At 44.3% G+C, this 23,450-nt stretch overlaps 1 protein-coding gene across 1 annotated transcript in view; it reads left to right on the top strand.

The window, feature by feature from the left end:
- Positions 1 to 221: 221 nt before the first annotated feature.
- LOC138579451 (vitelline membrane outer layer protein 1-like) overlaps positions 222 to 23,450 on the top strand; it is a 435,230-nt gene continuing 412,001 nt past the window's right edge. The window contains exon 1 of the mRNA XM_069649780.1: positions 222 to 295. The gene's annotated coding sequence lies outside the window, so the exon portion shown is untranslated. The remainder of the gene's footprint in view (positions 296 to 23,450) is intronic.

Raw genomic sequence — 23,450 nt, 5'->3', positions numbered from 1 at the left:
TGCTTCAGGTACCTAGCTATTACACAGTTCGCCTAATAAAGGCCTCGTCTCTGCAGGATCCTGTCTTGTTTTTGACCATTTCATGGCAATCTCCCAGAATCAACATTCAGAAAGGACATCTTGTCTCCTGTCCACGGTCCTTCCTTCTCTCTGGCCCACGAGCAGGTGTATTTATTGATCCCCAGATTGTGTGCGGATCCTCCCCCCAGTGTATATAAAGAGGGGGAGCGCTTGGTCGCACTGCACCTCCTCAGTCCTGCCAGACGAGCATCCTTCCAGAAAGTTCCGGCCACAGGTACAGGGGCATCCTCTCTCTTCTCTGATTTCTAGTATTTCCGGGTGATGTGGGTGGGGCACAGACGGGCATTGCTTCCAGTTTCATATCACATCTTTCTCAGTCTGTGCTCTGCCACACTCTGCACACCCTGCGGGTGGGTTCGGCCAGTTTCACAGCAGCTGAGGCTGGTATGAGGGGATCAGGACTGTGGCACAGCAGAGGTCTGATGCCCAGTCAAGGCTGCTTCTTGCTCTGTGGATTATGGGCAAAGTTTGCAACAGTACACGAGGGGCCTGATTACAGAGGTAATACTGCCAAACTCAGTTACCGTTACCGCATGGCGTAATTCCCCGAGGCCCAGAAAGGTTTCCATCATTCCAAGTCATGCAGACTTTCCCCGTTATTCCTCATGTTGGAGTCCCACACGACTCCATAGGTTCTGGCAGTTACGGCATTCATTAATCACCCCACCCTGTAATAACCACATGCGGTACCGCTCTTATGTGCAATCATGTGGTCCATTACTTACGGTTGGTCACATAGTTTTGGGTTCCATGGTTTTGCACATAGTGTAGACGCGCAAAGTGCAGTTGTAGAACTGGTAGTTGAATGGTTTGGGCAGTTGCAGGAATCTGTGCTTTGCTGTCAGTGGCTCACTACAGATGTCGTCAAAGCCAAGGTCGGGCTCCTCAATGGCTCTACTCCTGCCGCCTCTTTACACAGCGCGTGATCCTTGCTACCCATTGCAGGCCCTTCATTCTACATGTGTGCATCCCGGCGCAGAAGGTGGTCTTCCATGGCCTTGATAAGGACCTTTAGGTCGAACCACATGTTGCATGTTCTTTTCCTTCACCAATGCGCTGCTATTGCTATGATTATAACTGTTACCTGTCACAAGGACTGGTCTGACACCGACGCATTGCTACTCTGGCCACTCTTTTTACTCCAAGTTAACTTTCCGGCCCACTCAGGGTGTGACCCCAAACCAAGACACATGCAGCAGGCTCCTTTGAACCCCTCAGCAATATACTTGATAACTATTTGGAACAGAGGCGTTGCTAGGGAGGGGGCTAAGGGGGCTATAGCCCCTGGTCTTTTGGCTGTAGCCCCGGATAGAATCTTAGGAGCTACAACCAAAAGTCTAGTTAGCCCCCAGTCCCAACTGTTCCGACATTTTCGTAGCCCCGGGTCTTTTCCAGACCTAGCAACACCCCTGATTTGGAAGCAGATTTCACCAATTGTGTAGAAACTTTGGTATCGGGCTACTCTGTCCCATATATGTCTGGGAGGGGGGGTGTACTGAGAATGTTAATAATTATTAATGAATTGGAATGCGGTCTATTTTATTTAAATGCAACATATTAAAAGTTGTTTTGTCGACTGCATAATGCTAAATAAAAAAATAAAGCAAGATCTATTTGTAAGCTTCCTCTCTCTGCTGATAATTGCCGTTTTTTATTGCAATGCTGCCCACTCCGTTAGTTATGCTGTTGCAGGGCTAATTAGAATGGCCATGGGCAGTCAAAGAGTGGGCAATACCCACCCAGCACCCACAATCCTCCCTTTCCTTATTTCCCCTTTTGCATTCCCCTCACTCACATTTACGTGGCCAACTCTCGGCTGTGGAACCTCTGTCAGTCAACTTGGTACCCCAGATTATGACATGATATGATATGGCATTTAAACTGCGCCTATGCACAAGTGCTTCTGGTTTTCCGGCAGGGACCAGTAAAAAATGTTATCACACAAAGAAGTCTCCATACTTCACGGACACGCATGACCACATCTCAAGTGCATTCCAGAACCACGAGCTGACCCGTCCTAGTAGCACACAATCACTGCACTAGAAACGGCCTTCATGGAACATTGATCAGCACCAGAGGCGGGTTCTTACCCTCTTTTACCATCTACTACTTACAGTTACACATGAAGCCCCACTACCACTAGTGTACACCCTCCCTCATAACTCCAAAGTAGCTTTCCAGTTGTGTGTCTGACCGTTCCTCTCCTGTGCCCGCTTCTCTTACCCTGGCACCCACCTTCTCCGTGTGTCCCTCCGACCCCCGCAGACCTTGGTCTTGCTCAGCATATTTCTGTTCTTAATAATATTCTGCAGAGGAATGTCATGAGGGTCCATCACTGGGCTGGATTGTGCAGAGGAATAAAGTTATGTAGAGTTTGAACTGTCGTTATGCACAGCCTTCTTTTCACTGTACCTTTGGGAGTTAGGGGAACTTCTTGCTCTATAAATCTCCACGGCTTTAGAAGGGTTTTCATTTCTCTCACTGCCTAAGACTTTATAATTGTTTTTTTTACCCATATTAAGATGTTCAACCTGGGAACATAGAGTTTGTCATGACAACAAGCCATTACAATACTTTGGTATTGAGGAGCTGTCTACCCTAGAGGAAGACAAATACTGCGTCTCACCCAACGTAGTCCTCTTATTCCCTTGGTCCCTTTTTCCTCCCAGGTGATCTTCCCGCAATACACCACCCTAAGGATGTACTCTGCTCCCTGTATCTAATTGAGCCCATATGGTTTCCCTTGCAGTACTACAGGGACTGGATAACTATTCTTTTCTCCAGTACAAAACATAATAACATCAGGTTTTCTTTCATAATCGATTCTGGGGGAATGTGTGGGTATTGTACGTTCATCAGAAATCTCACACTTGTCTTTACTCCACTCATCCCTTAAAACTGTGAAATGTTTCTTTTTACAGGTTATTCAAAACTTCCACATCGCAAGCGACCCAAAACATTGGGATCGTGACTTTCGGAAAATCCTGGGTCTCTATATTCTGTGCAAGTCTTACCCTTAAAAGATTCAGTTATTGATCTCAGAGATGGATTTCAACGTGGGAACAACACTTTGTAATAATCAGTAGATAAAACAATGTCAGTGCCAACTAGTAGAAAATCCCAGCTACTATTTGCTTATCATAACGGGGCTGCTGAAATCTAGCTCTTCCATTAAGATCCTTGTCAACCTCTGAACCCCATGAGTCTTCTGATTGTTCTTTGTTCAGAGGTTCAAGGTGGGGGCAAGAACTTTCTTCTATTGTTGTTGGATCCTTTTCAAAACAATAAAACATATTTTCCTCCTTTCTTTCCTGTTTACCCGACCCACACTTCATTAACTTCATACTCAGAAGGGATTTGTTTTGTCCTATGATGTTTATTAAAGTTTTAAATCTTTTCCTTATTCAAAGATTCCCAGGTCACATCATATATTAGCCTTCCAAGTCTTACACCTAGTGTAGATACACTTTGAATCTGGGTCCTTGATCAAGCCTAATTTAGGCAGATATATACACAGGAAACTCTACTCCTAACACTGAAGAAACCAGAAGCGTATCTGTCCAGGGAGTAATATACTTCTGGGAAAAGAAACTATGGTATATATTCCCTTCTACAGATTGTCTTTTTGGAGAAATAGCTTGTCCTGAGAGCCTTGACAAATGTAGTCCCACATTCCTCTTAAGAGGCCACTGACTACAAGGGACCTCTCTTATTCTCCCGGCTCCTTTGATGGAAAGAGAACTAGAACTCATGTAATCCCAAGTAAGGGAGGTACCAGAACCAGGGACAATAGAGGGGCTTTATACTTTAGGAGGAAGGGGTTTATGAATGCCAATCTTCTTCTGACTCAATCTCTGTCAGATCAGAACCTGCCATATACATGTTGGATCCCCAACTGACTCCGATCCCACTCTGACACCATATGTGAGGGTCAAAAACAAAGGGGATTGCCCAACAATCTAGGGTCCTATGGGCTAAATATTCAACAAAATGCAGATTTGAACCCTTAGATAGAGGATGACAATACATTAATGTGTTCTTTTTATAAATACTCACAAATGATTCAATAGTTGCTTCTATAAAACAACTTTTTTAAATAATATTGTTTGTATCAAAAGACACTCAATGGTGTACACATTGTTAAAACATCAAGTACAATTTCCATTTATTTAAGATCCACATAAACCATTCAACCCTACATACCATTCGTATCACTTTGTCATACCATCATTCACACTAGTATTTTGTAACCTTACACGTTAGGCCACCCTACAACACTATACAATGTTTCTATTCTATTTAGAGCCTCTTAGTGCAATCTTCAAATATCAATGTCTGTCTGTCTCTCAATCAGACAGTATGTTGACACGTGTTTCAGGTTGTATTTTTAGACTTCAATCAGTCCACTGAGTACACCAACCATCTTCAGGACAAAAAGAAGAAACAGCAATAGCGTCCCTTCAGACCTAGTAGGGTGGATCCAGTTACTTGGAATCCCACGGGTGAAGACCTTTGCGGTGTCCCGCGAAGAACCTTTGAACCGAGCTTTACTTTCTTTTAGACTCTCTTGCATGGGCACATCACCCACTCTCCACAGTATCTTCTGTCTCCGGACAACCTTGTTATTTAGGCATTTTTTTTCCTGGCATGAATGATGTCAACCAAATGGCACCCCTTTATGCTTTAGTCCGTTCTATTCATGATTGGATTCAGACGCTTGTCCGAATGATTTTCTTGTGCACTCTTTGTCGTGAGAAAAATCACACAATTTTATAGAAGCAAATATTGAATAATTTGAGAGTATTTATAAAAAATAACGAATGAATGTATTGTCATCCTCTATCTAAGGGTTCAAATCTGCATTTTGTACCATATGTGAGGGGTCAGAAATGTCAGGCAGACAATTTTGTGAATGTTTTTCAAAAGATACCTTTTTATTAACGCAAAAGGTTGAAGAAATGGCTCATCATCCCTGCCTTGATAAGGATTTCCCTGCCAAAAAAACAAAATGGAAGCACTCTAACAAAGGATCTCTGTCCCTCACACTTATGCATACAGTAACACAATAAGGAAAATCATGCCACTTCAAAAGCAACAAAATGTAACAGTTAAGTCCCCAATATGACAACATTCTCTCCTTCTAATCTGGGTGAATTCCCCTTCCCTAGACTCAAGCAGGATTCTGCTGTACAGCACCAACAAGAAATAAGGAACTCCTGGTTTGCTACAAAATTGTAACAGTTCTTTGTGACTCCAACTTGACAACAAACAATTCCAACACTGCAATGTTTTCACAAAAGCTTCTTTCTCAAAGTAATCTGCTTCACATAAACAAAGAATATTTCCTTAGTTCACCAGTATTCATGTAAATAGTTTTTGTCAGGCTACTTTTGCAACAACCTAATTTTTGAGAACATGTATGTCCCCTTTGCAATAGTATTTATACAGTTCTTGCTTCAGCAGTGAACATTTGTTAAGATAATTTGTTATCAGCAGTTCACAGCACTTCATCAACGTTTAAAAGTCAGGGAGCTTTTTCCCCTGCAGGGTGTGTGCGCAATAAAACCGCTTTTTATTTTAACAATCCCCAAATGTTTTTTAAGGAGGCCTCCACCCGTCTCGCACCCAACCTCACCAGCACCCTTTGTCCCAATAGACCAGGAACCAGGCGGGTGTGTTGTCAACGAATAACTTGCACAATCTCAATGTCAACTGGTCTAGTAGGATCATTGTCTCTGTCTTCCCCTTGTTCCCCCTGCCTTGCCTAGTCACGCCTTGAAACACTTGTGAATAGACACGTTATAAATTCCATATCATATCATACTTTATTGATTTATTATTTTAATATTCAATTAGAAAAGAAAGATGACAGCAGCCACTAAAGTTGTGGCTACACAATGCACAAGTTTCTAGAACATACCCAGGTTATAAGATAGACTTATGCCAAACCAAATTTGTGTTGTGAAAAGCAATGCCAAATAATTTCCCTCAACTGATTGCAGGAAGGTTAATTTCTCCCCCACTGTGACAATGGAAAACTGGGTTCTCAATGATTTAATACTACTGCTATGGAACAGCACACAAGAGTACTTCGGGCTGCTTACACTAGAGAAGAAATAGGGCTTCAAAACCCACTAGCTAGCACACGTAGGAAATTTGCATATAACACATGAGAGAGAAAATCCCAAAAAATAAAGGGAGTGCAATTCAAAATCAGTGAGCGGGGTGTGATAGAGGAATAAGGATAGAATAGGAAAAATTAGTTTTCAAAGGATAAAAGAATTTTCTAGAAAAACGAAAATTAAATTCACAGTGAATTTGGCAGGAGCTGGATATGACAGGCAAGCTCTAAACCATGAAAAACGAAGGAAAGGCAATGCAAACTCAGAGCTCAGAAGCTGATAGAGGAAGGGAGATACTTAAGGAAAATCACTGTTTAAAGGATGAAAAGAAATATTTGGGAAAAACGAAATTACAAATCCCCCTAAATTTAGCTGGAGCTGGAACGGTCAGGCAAGCTCAAAACCATGAAAATGAAAGAAAGGCAATACTAAATCCGAGCTCAGAATCTGATAGAGGAAGGGGAATACTCTGGGAAAATCACTGTTTAAAGGATGAAAAGAAATATTTGGAATAACGGAATTAGAAATCCCTCTAACTTTAGCTGGAGCTGGAGATGGCACGCTGTCAACAATGAGAAAGGCACATAGGAACCACCGTTTTTAGTGAAATTGACAGGGGCAACTCACAGGTATATTTTGGGCAAAAAGATTCTCACAGGGGGAGCAACGGTTTGTGTTTATTTTTGACAAATGCAAATGTGGATTTGTTTTTAAACCCACAATTTAACACATGGACAAATTTGGTTTTAATTCATAATGGGAATAATTATTTTGGGGTAACACTTTAATTACTATAACAATTAAATAACAACACTGGGCACAAGATGGTTGATTTTGAATTGCAACAATCTTGCTCCATGAATTTCAATGGGGGAATTCATTGATTTACTGAGAAAAATACAAGGGAAATAACTTACTTAAATATGCAAACAAAGGACTTTTCAGGGGAAAGAAAACTATAATCACCAACAGTTAAACACGGGATGATTTTGTTCCATAGGAAAGATGACTTAAATGCACAGAGGAACCTATTATTTGTCAATGGGAGGGTTTCCAAAATGCACAGACAAACAAAATACTTTTCAATAGAAAAATGTCTTTTTCACAAATGGATAGAATATAGGATCTTTCTTTATGGGGACACTCAAGGTTAGTGCTTAAATAGATAGGACTTGTTTAATCTATGGCGGTGGAGATCTATTCTTACAGAAGCAAAGGACTCTATCGTCATCAATGGCGTCAGAGCTCGACTGCAGGGACCATCAAAGGGGTCAATCAAGGCCTCACTCTGTCCTCCCAAGCAGTTACTCCAGGTCCATGTTTCACTCCAGGACTAGGCCCACATTTCTGCAAGGATCATTCCAGATCTTCAGTCAGCTGCACAGCTTGGAATTTGTAGAGAGAATCTCCAGTTGAGAAGGAGTAACCTATTTATAAGCCAAATGACATCATGGATGTGTCATCCTCCAACTGTTAGGGCAATGGTCAAAGGTTCCCTCCATCTCTGCAAGCTGGTAGGTTCAGGGAATAGGGGAGTGATTTGAGCAGACAGAGGAGGATACCCCATCAATCATATGACAGAGGCAAGGGGTAGGATCTGGCTTCTGGAACTGGAAATCTCACATTTTGATAAATACCCTTTCTCATCAGATTACACCACAGATGCCAGCATATTCAGACATTACTTGTTTTTATGAATCGCATCAACTTTGTTTGATGACTGTGACATATCGGGTAGAAGCTACAGTATTTTCTCGTTTACGCCCAAACTACTTTACTGAAAAATATGATATTGGGTGGGCAGAATACCTATCACCTGTTACACCTTTTCTCACATTTTTATGATTGTCATATGTATGCAGAGAACACAATTAATTTTTGTTTTCTAACTTTGGATAGGTTGGTGTCACCAAAATCTTTTGGACCCACCAGAAGCAGCTCACTGACAGCTTTTCATAAATCTGAACATGAACAATGTACGATTAATACTTCCCAAGTTATTCCAAGAATTGCATATCTCCTATTGTGTGCAATGGGTGTGACGCTCCGCCTTCACTCTTCCCCCTCTGTAATCAGAGATTTGGTTCTTAGCTCTGACATCAAGAGGGACCCTCTTGTTCAGGTTAGCCTACAGCTTCAAAGTCTAATTGCTATGTTTACGACAGCCTAAGTGCTTTTGGTCGTAAACCTTGTGGACCCACAGAATTCCTCAACTCATTCCCATGGTAACACAGCTTGGGAAGGCTGGTTTCGCACCTGGGGTTTATTGCTAGGAATTGAAACTGAAGAGCTGTCTTTTCCCAGAATTTTACATTTGATTCAACTTTGGCAAATGCACATAATATAAACATGTAAACCCTTGCAACAGTACTTTCCTGCAAACAGTGATTACAGAAGGCAACATAATATAGTTAAGGACCTTAGCTCTAGATTTGAATAATTAAAGTGTTGATTTTGAAGACCCAATCGGAATTTCACTGCGGTCAGTTTTAGCCGTGAAACCTTTCATGCTGTTGTAGTTCCACATTTTTTTGTAGATTCTGGTTACTTAAAAGTTTCTCTGTGATGAGCTCATGATGAACAAACAGTTCCCTGATGGCATTCCTGCACATATTTTGAAGAGCAGGTCTTTAATCGATAAATGACAATGGCTTTGGAAGGCAGTGATTTGGTAAAAGTACAAAACTCCAGTCTGCAGTGCAAATTTGCACACTGTCTGGTCATTTTATTTACACCCTGCTGGTTTCAGACTGCCGCCACCTGCGCCATTTACTGACAGAGCTTCCTTTGCTCCAGAGGCTCTCCGGTGTTCACCTAACACCATAGATAGCCTTGTGGGGAAGAATTCTTTCCACACTTTTGCTTCCCGCTGTGCAGCTGCAGAGCCTCTGAATAAAAGGACTTCGGAGAGCAACCTTCCCTCCCTCATGCTTCCCATTGCGTGACCTCTGCAATTAAGGCTTCTGGAGGCAAATACCCTCTTGGGACCTGCTACTGCTCTCTGCTCGACAGTTGTCCCAGTGTCTTCTTCCACCTCCAGTCTCTGCTTCTGCTGCTCACCCTGCTCATTCTGCTCTCTCTGCTCTCTCTGCTCTCTAATAGTCTGCACATCAGGGGGCCTTTTAAGCCGTCGAGTTTCCCTCAGGTGTGGGTTATTCCCCTTAACAAGTTGAACTTTGCAGTTTAGTTCCTCTTTAGACCTCTTCATCATCCCAGTACTTTCGGGATTATGGGACTTGAAGTCCCTAATGCATATTTTAGTTGCTTGATTTATGAACTAAAACTTATTTCTGTTCCCAATAATATTCTTTAAAGGAATATTGTAAGGATCAATCACTGGACTGGATTGTATAGAGAAATAACATTTTGTTGGTTGAATTGTTGGTTGAATTGTTATTATTCACAGACTTCTTTTCACTGTATCCTTGCATTAGGGGGACCTCTAGCTCTATAAGTCTCCATGGTTTTAGAAGGGCTTTTATTTCTCCCAATGCCTTAAAATGTATGATTGTTTTTATCCATATTAAGATGTTCAACTTGGAGAACAGAGAGATTGTCATGACAACAAGCCATTACATACTTTGGTATAGAGGAGATGTCTTACCTTGAGGAAGACAAATACTGCGTCTCACCCAACGGAGTCTTCTTATATCTCTGGGTCCTTTCTCCTCCCAGTTAATGCACCCGCAGAGAACCGCACCCCCAAGATCAGGATCAGAAAGCATCTGTCTTTCCCTGGCCACCTGCAGTGTCCCCCCCCCTACCCCCCGGGTTAGGATCAGGAAGCCTCTGCCTTTTCCTGGCCACCTGCAGTATCCCCCCAGGGTCAGGATCAGGAAGCCTCTGCCTTTCCCTGGCCACCTGGGAGGAGACTTTAGGGAGGGTCTTTGTGAGAACTTTGTAGGATTCATCACAATACCTTTTAATTTATAGGTCACCTGTCAAGTGTGTAATGATCCTTCAGATGGCATCACTTCTTCCCAGGGAGAGTCCCTCTGCATGAGGATAGGGGGCTGAGGACGCTAACCAATATACCCCCTCAGCGCAGCTCATGTCAAAACCATTGTGAAACACTGAACCATCCTGATGTTTTAGGTACTAAGATGAAGACGCACTCGAGAATGATGCAAGCGTATGTGATGACATTATGCAGCTTCCCCCTAGGGTTTTGTGGTATAAACTCGCCCTGAGGAAGGCTGCTGACATCTAAGCCCAGCAGGTGGCTTGCTTGCCGAAACGTATGTGGGTGTCTGCATACTAGATCAAGATACCCTTCAAACCATACAGTAATAGAAATCATGATGTCATCACATACGTAGGCAGACCTGCTAAGAGAAAAAGCAAAAAGAAAAATAGTGAAATTACCAGAACAAGTTGTATGCCTGGTTCTCACATAAAATAATGTTGAGCTAATTTATGTTTGTCTAATAACAAAATCTGTTTGCATGTATTTTTCAATAATTTAAAATTTAGTTTGGTTTTTGGAACACTTGTTCATTTGCATTTTCAGAAGAACACACTGTTGTGTCTATCAGATACTGTTTTCGTTTCACCATCCACTTTTATTTATTGAAATTAAATCTAAAAAAAAAAATAACAATGTACAAAAAAAATGTCATCTTTGGATATAACCAATGTTTACATTCAGACCATCAACGGAAGGATTTTGGTAGTGATATCTGTTTTTTGGATACACGCACTTGAATAATGAAAATCAGATTTTAAAATAATTTATTAGCAGCTTTGGGACTATCTGTAGTCAATGGAATGGACGTTACGTCAGGGCGGTAGTCAATGGAATGGACGTTACGTCAGGGCGGGCCCTAATGTATCAGGGAGTCAGAAACAAATGAAAGCAGAAGCGTACTGACGAGAGTACCAGAAAAGGTACCATAGAGAGAAAATGAGATGGAGCGAACAATCGAGGCAGAGGAAGAAATGGAGAACCAGAGTAAGATTGAAGCTGAGAGAAAACTCTGAGGCAGGCTTGAGAAGCTCAAGCTAAAGATCTGGAGGGTGTGGGTCAAGGGAACGTGCAAGGATGTCTCACAGTCCAATGTGGTGTTGGCTATGGTGAGAGCAGAAGCAAAGAAGGGAATAGGCATCTCGCATGGAGGCAGAATGTCAAATATTTGTCAGATGAAACTTGGTGGCCGGTGGGTGATATTCAAGCCAAGCAAGAGGAGGAATTGCAGAACATCCCAGTTAACCAGGAGTATATGTTCCATAAGACGCTGTGAAAGCATCGTACCAGTCAGCTGAGAGTAGGCCTGACGGAAGGAGGGAGAGTGGGTCATGGTGGCGAGACCTGCAGTGGGTGTACCGGGCGGTCCAACAACTACTCCAAAACCGCTAACCCTATCCGTTCGCAAAGCCACTTATACAGACCTGAACAGTACCCAGAGAGGTGGTGGTTGGACGGTCTATACAGGGAAGGAAGGTAGGGTCCTTGGTCCACTTCCCGACAGCCAGCTGTGCAGGGCCCAGGAGGCCAGCCGTGACGAGAGTGGAAAAAGGTGATTGACATCACAAAAACCCTGGGTGTACCAGTAAAAAACCCCAACACCAAGTACCAGGTAACAGGAATTACTAAAGTCTGGGAGAGGCCCAAGGGAAAGTTAAGAGAACCTCAGATGGTGCCAATAACATCAGGAGGGTATAAAGAACTGTTAGCTGAACACACACAAAGATTAAGAGCAGTGAAGTATCCAAGCTAACCCTCACCATGGCCATTGGGATTAAAGTCTGTCAGTACGGATCTGGATACCAGATGCCCCTTGAAATGTATCCAAGGGGTTACCTTCTCAAGTACAATCCGAAGGTACTGAAACCTGTCACTGGGTCTTCTGGAGCATCACTGCCAAGAACAGAGTTCTCGGGAGGGTTGTCGTCAATAGAGAGAAGATGTCCTCCTGGGTACATCGCAGAACCACCTAGGGCTGGCACATGAAGCCAAACCCCAATCGTCCTCTGTCCTCAGGCTGTTACCCATTGCGGATTGGTCAACACCGGATCCTGCCAAGAGTCTCAGCCTTTCATTTGATGACCTTAACTTTGCCTTTCTCAAGATAAGAAGAAAAAACATTGTTGTTGTCATTTTCATTTCACTTGGGGGAAAAAACAGGATAATCGAGAATTCTTTGAGACTGCAAACCATAAAGAAATTGATGAAAACAAATCATTTTGTGATACAAACACCAGATCAAACCCAGAAAAGGGTGGTACTTGAAAGTCAAGAGGGACCCTAGGAACGGGTTCATCATCCCAGTGGGGGCAGAGCAAGAGATGTGAAAAACGCAGAGATTGTGAAAATTGCCACAATGGAGCTACAAACCTTATCAAGAACTGTGCAAGACATTGGGGAACCAGCTAGGAAACAGGAGTCGTTCCCCTGCCCCCACAAGAACTTTATGTGACTATTTGATTTTTTTTGGGTTACGGAGAACCCAAACTTTTATGGAACTTTTGCTTTGGACAATCTCAGAGGCATTTTGATGCTTTACATCCAGGAGAAGTGAGTCATTCTCCTGGATTACAAACATTAGCTGGAACTTATGGTGTATTGCTGTAGTGAAAGGGATAGAGGAGCCTTCGAGACTGGGATGGTGCCTTTTTGTTTTGGCTCACACAGTCTTCCTGACGAGCACCTGAGTTTCTGTAGTTTAGTTAGAGAAATCCCCTTAGAATTAGGGACAGTTAGGTTTTGTGTTTTCACGGCACCACCTGGTCAGTCTCTTCATTAGTTGTTGCAACAGGTGGCTGATGTGAAACCTAACAGGGAATGTAAAGAACGCTCGATGTAGGCCTAAATGGCAGGAAGAAGGCCACCTGCCCCATCAAGTTAATTAGAAACCTCTCTGTGGGGGGTGATGCTGATCAGCCAAGCAGGATGGGCACTTCACTACCGAGCTCCTAACTGAGGTGACATAACGCCGGCAAGGGTTCATCACAAAGCTATCCAGAAATCCCCATCAGGGTACTGGTAAATAGCATAGGCGGCGGGGAACATGGGGAATTGACATGAATGCTGCAGCAACATTGAATGGTTGAGACTGAGTCGGGAGGAGCGAGCTATTGCAAAGCTCAAAGCAGTGCTCCTCTGAATAACAGCTGCCGAGCAGCGGCCGTAACGTCGTTATTGCAGGTGGGTGGAATAACATCACTGGCGTGGATTGGCAAGATGCAGGACATCGAGGAAGACCTTGCTGGCAGCGCCGCAGGAGGCAGAATGATCCCGGCTCGATGATGATCCGGTGGATTTCCCCCCTCATCTTGATGCCTGCCTACTAGCAGCAGAAGGTACACACCCTGCGGTGTTATGGAAGAGACCTGCTGCAAGAAAGACGGTGCGGACACGCCCATGATCCGGCCACTGGCTGGATGCTGGCAGTTGGCTGAGGTCTGCCCGGTCAACCGTGAATGAGGCAGAGGCCAGAGAACGGAGTCTGTTGACATCGAGTACCGGAATTTCAGCTACTAATAATCAGACATTAGTGTGCCTCTATAACTCAACATGGTGGGCACTAATAACACTTAAGCCCGGCATTGCTGGATCACCTGGACATAGGGAGGAGTGGAGAAGAGTGGAAAGAGCAAGGGTATTTGTGGGTGAACACTCGGCACAGATAAAAGACCAGAACAGGGGCCTGCACATACCCTGTATGAGATTTCAGACTACTAGTTGAACATTGATCAGATATTTGACCACATGTTAACCCTGAGGGGCATTAAATATCAGCATGAATTGGTGACCACATGCCACACAGTGATACCCCACAGTTGGGGTGGACGACTGCACAGGATGAGACGACCGCGGTGGGCATAAGCGTGTAGTGAGAGGTACAACACCTAAATCGAGCATCTAACCAAACCCTCCTGTTAAGCAGCAGCAGGTGCCAAGTAGCCTCGGGCTAGAGCAGACCTACCATGATGAGAGGGGGAAGTGGTGGTGGTAAGAAACGGGCAGCATAAAAATCAACCCCCAAGAAGGCAAAGAAAAGATTGCAACCAGGTATTAAAACACCTAACGTCTCCATCATGCAAGAGCCTTCTAATTTGCAGCAAATGCTGGACCCTACGCGACAAGGGTTTGCAGCAGTCCATGAGAAGCTGGACGACATAACAGTGAATGTTAACACTATTCCAGCACAACTGGCCAAACAGGTACTGCGCATTAATGAGGAGGAAGAGAGGATAGGCACTACAGAGGACGATGTGCACGAGCTACAGAACATCGTGTCCACGCTGGTGTTTTCTGAAATCCAAATGTGATGACGTAGAATCCAGATCACGCAGGAAGAATGTACGCATCATGGGGGTCTCTGAGGATGCCTCGACAGGAACCATGGAGCAGACAGCAGAAGAAATGCTGCGGCAGCTGCTGGGAAACTCAACTCTCATCTTTTTATTCCAGTCGAGAGCTCAGAGCGTGCTAACACCAAAGCCTAAACCATCGTACTTCCCCCGCCCGATCATTGCCAGAATCCTGAGCTTCCTAGATAGAGACCTGCTGCTAAAGCAGGTCCGTGACAAGCAAGAACTATGATTGGATTTGCAAGTGAAACTGCTGTTACCGGACCTTTCAGTGGCAGTACAGCAGGAGAGATGTCAATTCACAGGGCTCAAGAAGCTACAGTATGCCATTCTCTACCCAGCTAGACCAACATCTCCATTCAGCTGGAAAACATACTTCTCCACAGTACCAGAGGAGGCAGTCAAGTGTATAGAGGCCGAGATACTTGTCCCGACGCAGAAGGCAGCATCGACCTTGCCCAAAACCTGAACTGTGACGCATAACAGTGTGGATTAAGGATTGCACAAGATATTGGTGATAATCAACCCAAGTAGTAAAGCATGGCTTAATTAATATTTGTTTAGTTAAGTTTTACTCAGTATTACATCACCTCAGACGAACACAGTGCACCCCCTTGCAAATGCAATGTTACGATAGTTGGGATGGGAAAATAGGGTGGGCTACTGATAATGCAGGTTGGGGAGGCCAGTGAGGGAGGGACTTGTATCGAAGGGAAAATGTTGGGTATGATAGTTTCAAAAATGCACTTGGTGAAATTGACTTGCGAACAAACATGTGCACCGTGTGTGACAATGAATGGCAAAATGACCACGATAAAGGGTACAAGTGGCGTGAAATGTCAAATTAAGCTATTGAGTTGGAATGTCCGAGGGCTCTGCAACTACATGAAAACAAGGAAGATAGCAGCACAGGCGAAGCGTCTGCGAGCAAATCTCTTATTCCTCTGATGCATTTATGTAAGACATTGCCAAAACACATGCCCAAGCTCAAACAGAATAGTGCAGAGTGGGTGAAAGGCACAGCAGATAAGATTTTCATGCTGTTACTACAAGCAGAATCGCTGTCAAAAGCGGTATTGCAGTGTGGCTGCCGTCTATGGAGCAGTTTTAATGCTTGCAACCCGTATTGGCAAGAGCCTGTGCAGTGTGAGCTGTCTATGGAGCAGTTTTATGCCTGCAACCGTGTTGGCAAGAGCCTGTGCGGTGTGAGCTGCTGTCTATTGAGCAGTTTTATGCGTGCAACCCGTATTGGCAAGAGCCTGTGCGGTGTGAGCTGCCATCTATGGAGCAATTTTAATGCTTGCAACCCATATTGGCAAGAGCCTGTGCGGTGTGAGCTGTCTCTGGAGCAGTTTTATGCGTGCAACCTGTATTTGCAAGAGCTTGTGCAGTGTAAGCTGCTGTCTATGGAGCAGTTTTATGCGTGCAACCCGTATTGGCAAGAGCTTGTGCAGTGTGAGCTGCCGTCTATGGAGCAGTTTTCATGGGTGCAACCCGTAATGGCAAGAGCCTGTGCAGTGTGAGCTGCTGTCTAATGAGCATTTTTAATGTGTGCAATCTGTATTGGCAAGAGCCTGTGCAGTGTGAGCTGCTGTCTATGGAGCCGTTTTATGCATGCAACCTGTATTGGCAAGAGCCTGTGCGGTGTGAGCTGCTGTCTAAGGAGCATTTTGAATGCGTGCAACCTGTATTGTCAAAAGCCTGTGCGGTGTGAGCTGCTGTCTATGGGGCAGTTGTATTGCTTGCAACCCGTATTGGCAAGAGCCTGTGTGGTGTGAGCTGCCGTCTATGGAGCCGTTTTATGCGTGCAACCCGTATTGGCAAGAGCCTGTGCGGTGTGAGTTGCTGTCTAAGGAGCATTTTTAATGCATGCAACCTGTATTGGCAAGAGCCTGTGTGGCGTGAGCTGCTGTCTATGAAGCATTTGAAATTCTTGCAACCCGTATTGGCAAGAGCCTGTGCGGTGTGAGCTGCTGTCTATGGAGCAGTTTTATGCATGCAACCTGTATTGGCAAGAGCCTGTGCGGTGTGAGCTGTCTATGGAGCAGTGTTATGCATGCAACCTGTATTGGCAAGAGCCTGTGCGGTGTGAGCTGCCATCTATGGAGCAGTTTGATGCATGCAACCTGTATTGGTAAGAGCCTGTGCGGTGTGAGCTGCTGTCTATGGAGCAGTTTTAATGCTTGCAACCTGTATTGGCAAGAGCCTGTGCAGTGTGAGCTGCTGTCTATGGAGCATTTTTAATGTGTGCAATCTGTATTGGCAAGAGCCTGTGTGGTATGAGCTGCTGTCTATGAAGTACTTGTAATGCTTGCAACCCGTATTGGCAAGAGCCTGTGCGGTGTGAGCTGCTGTCTATGGAGCAGTTTTATGCGTGCAACCCGTATTGGCAAGAGCCTGTGCGGTGTGAGCTGCTGTCTATGGAGCAGTTTTAATGCTTGCAACCTGTATTGGCAAGAGCCTGTGCGGTGTGAGCTGCTGTCTATGGCGCAGTTTTAATGCTTGCAACCTGTATTGGCAAGAGCCTGTGCGGTGTGAGCTGCTGTCTATGGCGCAGTTTTAATGCTTGCAACCTGTATTGGCAAGAGCCTGTGCGGTGTGAGCTGCCGTCTATGGTGCAGTTTTAATGCTTGCAACCTGTATTGGCAAGAGCCTGTGCGGTGTGAGCTGCCGTCTATGGCGCAGTTTTAATGCTTGCAACCTGTATTGGCAAGAGCCTGTGCGGTGTTAGCTGCCGTCTATGGTGCAGTTTTAATGCTTGCAACCTGTATTGGCAAGAGCCTGTGCGGTGTGAGCTGCCGTCTATGGCGCAGTTTTAATGCTTGCAACCTGTATTGGCAAGAGCCTGTGCGGTGTGAGCTGCCATCTATGGCGCAGTTTTAATGCTTGCAACCTGTATTGGCAAGAGCCTGTGCGGTGTGAGCTGCAGTCTATGGAGCAGTTTTAATGCTTGCAACCCATATTTGCAAGAGCCTGTGCGGTGTGAGCTGCCGTCTATGGAGCAGTTGTAATGCATGCAAACTGTATTGGCAAGAGCCTGTGTGGTGTGAGCTGCTGTCTATGGAGCAGTTTTAATGCTTGCAACCTGTATTGGCAAGAGCCTGTGTGGTGTGAGCTGCTGTCTATGGAGCAGTTTTAATGCTTGCAACCTGTATTGGCAAGAGCCTGTGCGGTGTGAGCTGCTGTCTATGGCGCAGTTTTAATGCTTGCAACCTGTATTGGCAAGAGCCTGTGCGGTGTGAGCTGCCGTCTATGGCACAGTTTTATGTGTGCAACCTGTATTGGCAAGAGCCTGTGCGGTGTGAGCTGCCGTCTATGGCACAGTTTTATGTGTGCAACCCATATTGGCAGGCCATCAATATTCTGGATACCGAGCAACACATCGAGTTCCATATTTCATCCTCCGTTTTTATCCCCAAGTCCTCTTGTCATTCCTTTCTTATGTATTTATTTAGTTTCATAATGTGCCACGTGCCCACAGGACTCACAGTGCAACAAAATAACCAAGAGGATGAACACAGACAAAACACAATATAAACAACAAATAACTTCTGAGAAATCCAAGAGAAATTAACTACCTACGACGATCTAATATAGTCACCTGACACAAGTCTCACATTAGAGGCAAGTGGACAAATACCCAGCGTCTTGCAACAACTTAAAAACAAAGGAAGGTTGCTCTGGCCAAAGCCTACGACAATATAGTCAGTGTTATTCCCTGTGAGCCAGTCCTTAATCTGCCTGCTTGGTAGCAATCTTAGATCTCTTGCATTCTAATGCAACCTGGATCTCTCTCGCTTGTAACCAACAGAAGACCCTGTTTCCTAAAGATTCTCTGGTTTCAAATCTCTCCAGTTCATTCACATTGGATAAAATAAAGTGTCTGTGATCCATAACAAGCCTTTTTAACTTATGGGCCTTAATCACAGGCATACTGGAGTTTCCAATGCAAATATCCTTCCCCAAAGGGTGGCTGCATGTCTGAAGCTAGGACTTTCTGTAGTTAAGGTCTTTTTAAACAATGGTTTAGCAACACGTGATAAGTATGATGGTTTCAACGTAGATAAAACGTGAACAACTGTGGGACTCAAGACGGTCTGATGATCACTAGCTTCACTGCCATGGGTAGGTCGTATCAACCATGCCCGTTTGACAGGCTGCGTCTGCCCCGTGAGGATGTACCGGGGTGACATCCAGGTCAGTTTGACACAGTTTATCAACTCTAACAAGGGGTACTTGTGTCATAACTTTGTCAAAGGGTTCCACCCATAGGCAGAAACCTGCACTGTTTTCACATTGGTTGAGGTCGAAGATAAACGTTCCTCTCCATCTTGCTATTTGTCTGATGGATATGTGAGAGGACGTCTGCAAGGACCTTCTCCCTGCTCTTTGAAGGAGATTTAAGGCTTTACACACAGCTAGAGATAATTGGATGAAATGTCCAGGTTGTCTTTCGGCAGGTACCTTGCTAGAGAAGCTCACCAGATCCTTCTGGCAGATGATCCTCGCACTATCCAGTTCCACACTTGCCATTGGAGAAGCCAGCAGGGATCCATTCTCCTCATCAGATTGTTCAATGTTTTCTTCTAAAAGACGCTGCCTTCTATGGGTGCTTCTTGCAAGAACCACTCACAACTGACTATTGTTCTGTGCAGTTTGCCTAGGCCGAGTACCAGGTTCGAATGTGACCTATTCGACAAGCCCATACGTAGGCATTATTCGGGTGGAGCATTTTAATACCCTTGAATCAGCGGACTTGACTTGGGATGAAGGCTCTAGTACTTAAATCATACTCGGGGGGACACAAGGATTCATTAATGGAAGTGGGGCCTCCCTGGTTATACCAATAACATACCCACAGTATGTAGTACCTCTCCCTTCAGTGTCTATGGCAACAATGGTCCATGACACCTGGGCAACAGGAAGTCATAACACATCTCTCGTGTTTTGACCACTGACCAAAAAATACACAAGGGAGAGAGTCAACCCAAAATATTCCGTACTCAGCCACTATATTATTAGAAAACATATTTACATATGTATTCATAGTTTCTGTGTATTTATAAACCACATTATTGAAAATCATGTAAAGTGGCATTTGTGTCTCATAAATTGACTGCAAAACAACATTGACCAATTATTTGTTTCACTAAGCATAAGGAAAGTTCATATCTTAACTCTTAGTATAAGGACCTCATGGACACCCTTATTTCAAAACATACAGATGTCCACAAATATTTATCACCTGTTCAACTCTTGTTTCTAGAAGCAGTGAATTCCTTTGCTCCACTCAATTAGTCAGAGCCCCAATGATGCCCTTATTAGTTACAGCCACACTAATGTGGTTATTCTTTATCAAGGCCCAACATGTTTCATTCCATTCATAGAATTCAGATATTGATAGGATCTTCATCAGGGATTTGCATTTGCTCTTCCTTATTCAAGGGCAGTACATGTCAGTCGAACAGACTAACATTTCGAGCATGTGGACAAATACAATTCACTCTGTGCTACTTGGCACATGTAACAAATAACCACATTTCTAATTCTCAGTGTCCTTTTTTACTTCTGTTCATGGCGGTGAATTCACAATTTCAAGACAGTCAAATTATATCTTACACTTTGAACCCATCACAATTGGGTTAAGTCAAAGGTCCTCTGTGTGACACCATATGACTAATAATTCTTACTTACTCATTCAGAATCTGTCATTACACATGATTTGGGGAACGTCATCCATCTATGTCTGGACTGTTAACTGCTGTCTGGAGGCCATTACCACACTGTGATCATTAACGTAGCATTTAGAATGTATGGACACAAACACAGCAGGCACTCTCTTGGTATACCTCCTAACCTTCTCTGTGAATTTATTATTAGCAAATGTTTTGCTACAGCGCTCTGCTAAATTAATGTATTATCTCAGTACAATCTTAATACACAGTTGGTCACGACATTGCCTTGTATTTGGTCTGACCATTTTACGGTCACTTTTGAGATACAACTGAATCATCCCCTAAAACGGCCCATGTAAAGATCTGTAGTAGACATTTTTAGAACTTAGGGCCTTTGCAACTGGAACAATGTTTATTAAAGATACAGGACAATAAAGATTGCCCATGCGACTAGCGCAGGAAGTCTTGATTCTATTAAAGACACGGAGGCGAGCATTATGCTTAATCTTCTTTAATTACTGCTAACCACAGCTTTTGAAATCTTTCTTTGTTTTCATATATAACACTTTTTTTTTTATAACTCGTATAAACAGAGAAAAGAAAAAATGAAAACATCATCGTCTTAACATGACAAAACTACATTTCCCATGAGGCTTCTCTGCCTGGTAGTCCCACAGCCTCTCTTTCACTGTCCAATCCGGCAATCCTTCCTGCTATAAGTCCCCGTTTCCCTGGGTCCCTTCCTCTTCTTTTGCAGCGCACCGATTAACTGAACAAAGTCGAAAATCCAACTGAATTATCGTAACTCCAAACAGAAATTGTCTTTTCTATCCTCGATAGCTTTGCCGTGCTCTAAATTCGCAGGACTGCTGCCTTCCATACACTAATCTCTGTTACTCTTTTGATCCTCTCCTACGCAAAAAGAGAAATGCGCATGTTAGGGAAGGGTAATACAGTTCGTCACATATCATAATCAAGTCTTTACGTGCACAACTTTGAAACCGTTACAGATCATAACATAACACTCCTCGCTGTATTCCGTAGGGTGGGATAATGCTCGCCTCTGTGTCTTTAATAGAATCAAGACTTCCTGCGCTAGTCGCATAGGCAATCTTTATTCTATGACAAGACCGGGGGTGAGCATTATGCTTGTTCAAAGCTTTCTACCACAGCAGCTGCTATATTGGATACTGGTTTGAAATAAAAAGTCTTAAAGACTGAGTCGCTCGACCAGTCTGCTGCTTTCATGATCTCTTGCAGCGGAACTCCTACTGCAAAAGCCTGTGAAGCCATTGCTCCCCTGGTAGAATGAGCCCCACATTTAGACGTGTCATACCTGCCAATTCCATTATTTCCTTCACCCATCTAGCTATAGTAGCTGATGTGACTGCTTTGTATGGTGTTATACGCGCTATAAGCAATTGTTTCACTCTTTGTGGTCTAACCGCTGCTGTCGCTGCTTCATAACACTTTATGCAATTTGCCACACACAATTTCTCATTATTCGGCCAATATGGGTATGAGATTACTTTAGAATTGGTCTTTGTACGCTGCGCTATGGTAAAGGCTATCCCTTCTGGGTAATACATCTTTCTTTCTATTTCGAGTTCTTTAACGTTTGAAACTCTTCTACAAGACACTAGGCAAAGGATTGTAGCTAATTTGCCTGAAAGTTGCTTTCCTGATAGAGAGTTGTTACTAGGCCATTGCTCGAACAGATGTATAATTTTTTGGACATCCCACAGTGATGAGTACTTGGGTCCGGGAGGTTTGCTCCTCTTCACACCTTTCAGCAATCGGGACACCGCCGGGTGGTCCCCTATTGGTGCCCCGTCCACTAACTCGTGCCCCGCGGAGATTGCTGACCTATATACCCCTACGGTCCTGAAAGCTCTACCTTCTGAAGGGAGGCTGGCTAGGAAATTCACTACTTGCACTACAGGTGCTGAAATGGGAGATATACTCCTGCTCCTGCACCATAGGTCCCAGGCTTACCATGCGGAATTATAGCTCCTGATCGTAGATGGAGCCCATGATAGATTGATAAGTCTTGTAGCGTCTTCTGAAAGGCCTGGCAATCGCCATCTATGCCTGAAATTCTGCACGCTATCAGTGACAAGGATTGATTCTCTATCAGAGGATGAGGAACTCCTGCTGGATCGACCAGCAAGTCTGGTCTGTATGCAATCTTCTGTGGAAAATCCATAGAAAGTTCCATCAGAACTGGAAACCAAGCTTGCGACTTCCACTCTGGCGTCACTATCACTATTTGCGCCTTGTCTCTGCGCATTTTTGCTAGTACCCTCGCCAGCATCGCGAAGGGGGGAAAAGCGTAGTGCTTCTGCGACCCCCAATGATGCATGAACGCGTCAGTGCCTTGGGCTTCCGGGTCTAGCCTCCAGCTGAAGTAGTTTGCCCGTTGAGTGTTCAGTCTCGAGGCGAACAGGTCTGTGTGCAGGGGACCCCATTTTGCTTCCAGTCTCTCGAATATGTCCCTGTGTAGTTTCCTGTCGCTGTAATCCACTAGGTGTCGGGAGTTCCAGTCCGCCACTGAATTCAGGGCCCGTGGGAGATACTCTGCCTTCACTGTGATCTGTCTCTGTAGGCAGTCGTGCCAGAAATCTTTCGCTAATTCCACTAACATCTTGGACCTGGTACCTCCCAGTTTGTTGATATATCTTACTGCAGATATATTGTCCATCCTGAGAAGTATGCTGCAGTGTGCTTTGTCCCTGGTAAATGCTTTCACTGCGAAAGATCCCGCTAGTAACTCTAGACAATTGATAGGAAGTTCTAATTCTTCTTTTGACCATCTTTCTCCTGTCTCTATCTCGCCACATCGCGCCCCCCAGCCGGACCTGCTGGCTTCTGACTCTATAACCAACTCTGGTACGTCACCGAAAATGGCGCGGCCGTTCCAGGCTTCCATATTGTGGAGCCACCAGATGAGCTCGGACTTGCTTTCTTCGTCTAAGGGCACTAGTCGATGGTATCTCCAGCCTTTCCTTAGGTATTTGATCTTCAGCCTCTGAAGAGCTCGATAATGTAACAGCCTGGGAAATACTGCTTGTATGGATGCTGCCAAAAGCCCTACTATCCTGGCTAGATAACGAAGAGAGATCAGCAGCTTCTTGAGCGCTGTCCTCAGATCTTTCTTGATAGCCTTCATTTTCTGAGTTGGCAACTCCAATGTAGCTTTCTTTGTATCTACAGTGAAGCCTAAGAATTCTAGACGCCTGGTTGGCGCTAGCTCTGATTT

This window comes from Ambystoma mexicanum, chromosome 3p (assembly GCF_040938575.1).
Source record: "Ambystoma mexicanum isolate Mex_15411 chromosome 3p, UKY_AmexF1_1, whole genome shotgun sequence".
NCBI lineage: Eukaryota > Metazoa > Chordata > Amphibia > Caudata > Ambystomatidae > Ambystoma > Ambystoma mexicanum.
The sequence above is the reverse complement of the archived record's forward strand: the minus strand, read 5'-3'. Positions and strand labels throughout refer to the sequence as shown.